The 6080-nt window shown below is 35.9% G+C and overlaps 1 pseudogene across 2 annotated transcripts; it reads right to left on the bottom strand.

The window, feature by feature from the left end:
* Nucleotides 1-3963: 3963 nt before the first annotated feature.
* Nucleotides 3964-5591, bottom strand: LOC143563115 (transcription factor TCP4 pseudogene; annotated as a pseudogene). Of its 2 annotated transcripts, none has more exons than XR_013140601.1 (2): nucleotides 4588-5591; nucleotides 3964-4129 (listed from the first exon to the last, which is right to left on the bottom strand). The product of XR_013140601.1 is annotated as a transcription factor TCP4 pseudogene, transcript variant X1 (transcript). The 2 variants fall into 2 exon arrangements; XR_013140602.1 differs by having other exon boundaries at nucleotides 3964-4108.
* Nucleotides 5592-6080: the final 489 nt, after the last annotated feature.

Raw genomic sequence — 6080 nt, 5'->3', positions numbered from 1 at the left:
TCCTTCGTTATTAATAAGATATTGGGTTTTATGTTTTATTTATGTTATACAATTGTCGGATCAAGAAAACACCCTTTACGGTACCTTAAAACACCCTTTAATTAATAAAAATTACTTAAAACGAACTTCAAGGACCTAACTTGCCATATAAACAAAGCTGGAGACAAAAACCCAACCCCCTAGGCGCCACTCCGCGCGGCCAGGGAAGGAGAGGTGGTCGTGCAACACCTCCATACACCTGCAGATGCACCATCTCGTTTTTGGTTGTATTATACCTTGTTTGACCTCTAAACCAATCAAAATCTATGCAAATCCCTTGATGGTGACATTATGGATAACACTTACTTTTCCCCTATAATATCAAGGCCAATATACCCATTTTAATATGCTCTTTCACCTCAAACACTCCTCATCTAAGTTCTAAGATCCATCTTTCAAACTCTTGATAGTTTGACTTCTCAAGGTCAAACTAAAGCTAATCTTAAATTTTAACTAACTCTTGGTATTTAAAGCTTGTTATTATAGTTTGTTTAAATTATATTACCCTTGTTTCATTGGCTTTCCCTTCTACGACCATGGTTGGAATAGATGTTATTGCTATTATAAGGCAAGGCTACATGGAGGGCTATTATAGTCCTTGTTAACACTTTAAATTGTTTAAGCATATTAATATTGTTCGGTTTCTAATTATTTTAGTTTCCAAATCATTTTTATAGTTCAATGGTATTTGGGTATGTGGTAGCCATCCTCGGTTTCATTCCGAGTCAATGACCGAACCAAAACGAACTTTCGTTTAAATGTTATATTATTAACATGTTGTATGTAAGACTTGAGTATTATTATTTCTAAGTTTATTCTAATAATTCTATGGTATTGGGTATGTGGTAACCATCCTTGGTTTCGTTCCGAGTCAATGACCGAACCAAAACTGAACTTTCGTTTAAATGCTTTATTATTAACATGTTGTATGTAAGACTTGAGAATTATCATTTCTTAGGTTATTCTAATAAGTTTTTTGGTATTGGGTATGTGGTAACCATCCTCGTTCTTATTCCAAGTCGAGGACCGAACTAAACCGAGTTCACTCGCTTAAGACACACTAGTTGTGTTTAGGGCCACCGAATCTCATATTTTTCCTTAAAACTATATTATAAACTAATTTTAATTACTTTCTCAAAATACGTGGCATGTCAGATCCAACTTGATCGATCTTATAACAAGTTTGAACCAACAAAGCCAAACACTCACTTAACGGACATTGAGGTTCTTCCTAATAGAACTACACACTTGGTTAAGTTTCTTTTGATTTCATTGAGTTATCCCATAACATTTATTACTTTGGAATCTCGGCTTCGGACTTGGTCAATTATCAAGACTCGACCTGACAACTCCGAACACTCGTAAAATCTCGTTTTGGTATCTATCTAACAAATGGTCTTGCAATATCACAATTATACCCAAATATCTGCTCAACAAAGGTTAAGTAAAACTAATTAATAGAATACCGAGACCCGATTTCGAGTAAACTTACTTTTTAAAAGCCGTTACTTTAATTTCTTATGTATTTACACCTTAACCCTCAAAATTTAATTATTTATCTTACTTGTCAGGTTATTTTACTTTAAAGCTTTTAAGACCATCTACTAACTCAAGACCCTCTTAATCTAGGTTTTGCTCGTTGAACTTACCTTTCCATTTTATCGCAAACTAATCGTTCAAGTTACTTATTTCATGTGAGTACATTTCATCCCCCGTTTTCATTTTTATACTTTGGGGGTAACATGCATACCTACTCAAAACAAGAATGATTTAAGATACTAGATTCTCAAACCACAAACTCTAGGGTGTATGATACTTTGAATATTTGCCTGATTGTGTGTTATATGTCTCATATGCTTTACGTGCAGGAGTGTTTGTTTTTGTTGTTGTTGAGTCTCAATAAGTATGATCTAATAGAATATGGCCTCATTATCCGAGTATGTTGGTTACTTGTTACCAATAAGAAATGATCCTCATTTATTTATGATTTATATACCGTAATTGTTGCTTTATTTATAGTTTCATATAAGAATTGTGGATTTTGCCTCATATTATATATACTCAAAACTTTGAAATTGCTCACCAGCATAGGTGTTGACAAAATATATTTTATGCATTGTTACAGTTTTGATTATTAGTTGATTACTGTTGAAGACACTATTTTATTTGAGACCGTTTAAGTTATTAGAAGAATGAACAATTTATTTCTAGTGTTTGGTGTTATTTTGTATGAACAAATTGTGTTACTATTGATGATTGAATGAAATGAATGAGTTGTTTAAATATTGTCACTTAAATAGCGTCTTGTGTTCTTGAGCAATCCGTTGCACCCCGACATGTTCCGCCGCCTTTGGTCGGGGTGTGACAATAGCCAGTTTGAAAACCGGACTAATCTTTTCACCACAATGCATGCCAATTTGTTAGTTATGCCCATCACAAACTCAACGGGCCTAGAAGCGTTCCAAGATGCCATCAGACCTGAACTTGTGACGAAAAAGCCACATGTCGCACATTATATTCATATCATGTTGGCTTGGAAAGAAATCCCATGTCTTATTTTTAATAAGAACATTAAACTCGATGGTCATGGCGTTATGCCATTACGGAGTGAATAAAGCAATCTTGGGGGTTTCGGGAATATGGATAATAGACTTGGAGGTGATATTGAATAGTTGTTTAGGTTTAACAAATCCATCCATAGGACGGGTGCAAATGGTTCGGGTCGTGGCATGTCGTGGTGGTGGAACTGGGTATGAAGTGAGTGGTGTAGAGGTATGAGTGGGAACAAATCGGTAGTGGTCTCGGAATGACTTAAGTGTTTACAATGGGATCGTTTTAAGTGTTTTCAAGGAGGGAGACGTGAACTAGGAGAGAGGGGAAGTGAGTTGCGGATGAAAGAAACAGGAAAGTTCTTGACCAAGAATGGATAAAAACGAGATGTGAGACATAGTCACATAGCGAGGAGAGAAGATTCGTTTTAGGAGAGAAACTGGTGTGTGTGTGTGAGAGAGAGAGAGGGGGGGGGGGCACAAAGACACAATTTTAGAAGTTGAGCCGCTAACAACAGTTTCAAAAACTAACAAACCAATAGACCAGTTTGACGGTTCAATTTTGACAGGTTGAAATTTTCAAAAGATTTTTTGATCCTTTATAGAAATAATTAGTTTGTATGCCGTTTACACAGTTTCTAGTTCAAAGCTTGACCGAACAGTTAAACATGTAAACCATCAAAACCGAACCATAAACCGGCAAACTTACTTAAGTTTAAGTGGTTCGTCGGTTTTAACTTCTAATGAACACCACTGATGTACAAATGAAAACACTAAGAAAATCAAATTCAAACCTGTTTCTAGTAAAATGGGTGTTTGTCAAAAAACCACACAATCTAGTTGCTACAACAGCATCAACATATTATGGTAGCTTTCAAGGTCTTAATTTGTCCTCTAAATCAAGCCAACTAAAACCAAATTAAAGCCACATGCAGACTTCAAGACTGAATATTATCACAAAAAAAAAGAACATTATCATCCACAAAATCACCAATAAGCAGCAACGACAACGACTTAATTGCTAACCGAAGCATCCAAGCATCGATGGAGACTCAACCGCAAGATTAGACTCCACGATTTACACTTATCACATTCTTTTTGTAGATATCTCAATTATTGTTCAAATTTCACCATCAACAGTTTTCATTATATTTGTAACAAGTAGAAATAAAATATATCACACTGTTCATAAGTCATAACATAACATGACCCATGTGCCCAAATCTAGAATTGTAACCAAACACCCTTCAAAACGACAATTTCAAGATTCTGTTATAGGAAACAGTGATAATGAACACACAATATATAGTCTAGAAATAGAAAACAACAGATAATTTAATCCAAACAAACATAGTCTAGAGCCAACACACAAAGCTCAATTTAAACATGAACACTCCATTATTATATTAAAACAAACTGTGATTAAAAAAAAACCTGAAATCAAACTCAGATTTCTTCTTCTCACTTTGTAGCAAGCAGCCATTTGATTCACCAATCTGTCACTTTATGAGCCTCTCTCCCTATAAAGCAGCAAACTTTTCCTAAAACATTTGTTACATTTCATTAAATTAGATTAAATTGAACAATAAACGACGGGATCCAGTACAGATAGAACTTAATATGAAAATCGTACAAATAACTAGAGTAATTATTATTACGTTAAAGTTTTTAGTAATTATAAATAAGCTACAACGTAATTGTTATTCCAAAATAATTTTTAGCTAGCAAAATTATTATTACGCTACAACAAACTAAATAAAGAAGTGTAATAATTACTTTAGATAAAAACTACAACATAATGAGAATAATTACTCTACTGTTAATATAATTACTTACTTTAGATAAAAACTACAACATAATGAGAATAATTACTCTACTGTTAATATAATTGTTAATATAATTACTCTGATGTAATATAATTACTTTAGTTAATATAATTATTTTAGTCATTTGTACGCTTACAAAAAAGAGCATATAATAATTAAATTGGGAAACTGACCTTTTGGAGAGACAATTACGGTTCTCCAGTGATTCATCAATGGCGTGAATTGGAGGAACCAGATGACGGCTTATCAGACAAGCCGTCATGTTCCTCCCCCTCACCTCGGATTCGTGCCGGGACATCAAACCCTGAAAACCCGCCCACGCCCGAAGCAAACCCGGGCACGGGAAACGGGTTATTAAACCCGAGGGTTTGATGTGGCGGGTACATACCCGCACCAACAAACGGTAGCGGATCCACCCACGCACGAACCGGAGGTGAGTTACTGGACTGAAGGGGTCCCCTCTGTGAAATGTAGTTTAACAACTGATTATTCGTCGGTTGCCCGAACGCCGGAGCATTAGAATTAACCATAAACCCAAACCCACCGTTCTCCGGCCAACCCGACCCGTCAAAATAAATATTATTATTATTATGATTATTATTCCCGGGTTGGTTGTGGGTTATCGGATCTTCAATTGATTGCAGTGACAGCTTAAGATCTTGATTATTATTATTATTATTGACCGGAAAAAAAGACTTGACGGAATCTAAAGATTCCGGTAAGAATCTCGAATCCTGAGAACAACCCATTTGATTATTAATAATATTATCATTATCCTGATCTGGGTTTTGATCAATTGGCGCCAAAGCGGTGGGAGTCCAAGGCGGAAGCTCAGCGAGTTCATCAATGGAAGCTTTAGCTTTCTTAATAAGCCAGTCAACGGCTTTACTGGGCCGGTCATAGCCGAGCCGATCTTGGACATCGTAGAATTGTATAGCCGTGTGAGCCGAGAGCCGCACGCGCCGGTCTCGTGGGCCCTTAGCCGTACAGACTTTACTGTGTCGGTCTTTTAATCCGGTTGACCGTACAATTTGGCCGCCTTGTACCTCCACTATCTCGCCGGCTTGGCGGCTGAGTCTTGACGGCTTGGCGGCTTTGTTTACCGGCTGGTAATTATGATAGTTTTCATCCATTTGTTTTTCCGGTAAGTTGGGTGCATATTCAGTGAAATAATAATAATAATAATAATAATTATAATTATAATTATATAACATATAAGACTAATTAAGGCTAACCCATGAGTGAAGAAAGAAGGGTGTTATGGGTGATAAGAGTCGGTGGGTTGTACAGTACAAGTGGTGGTGGTTTGTGGTGGTTGTGAACAGTAAAACAAGGGGGGATATTGAGAAGAAGAAAGGAAGACATTATTATTATTATTATTATTAATTGGTGGGGGCTACAAGAAAGAGAAAGAAAAGGCTTTTGGATGGAATTGTCAGCTGCCTGCTACTACAGAAAAAAAACAACAAATTTAATGTTAGAGCAGGGTTATTACTTTACTAGCATTGCATATCTTTTGATTATTATATATTATTAAATAGAGCAAATTCCTAAAATAGCCCTTTTCTGGAGAGAGAAACATCAAAATAGCCCGTGAGATTTAGAATTCCCAAAATAGCCCATTTAATCTCACGTATACGTTAGTTTAGGAGATTCCCAGTTAATT

This window comes from Bidens hawaiensis, unplaced genomic scaffold (assembly GCF_021521415.1).
Source record: "Bidens hawaiensis isolate Kalapana, Puna unplaced genomic scaffold, B.hawaiensis_p1.1 tig00021323_1, whole genome shotgun sequence".
In the NCBI taxonomy this organism is placed as follows: Eukaryota; Viridiplantae; Streptophyta; class Magnoliopsida; order Asterales; family Asteraceae; genus Bidens; species Bidens hawaiensis.
This window is presented reverse-complemented; position numbering and strand designations above follow the sequence as displayed.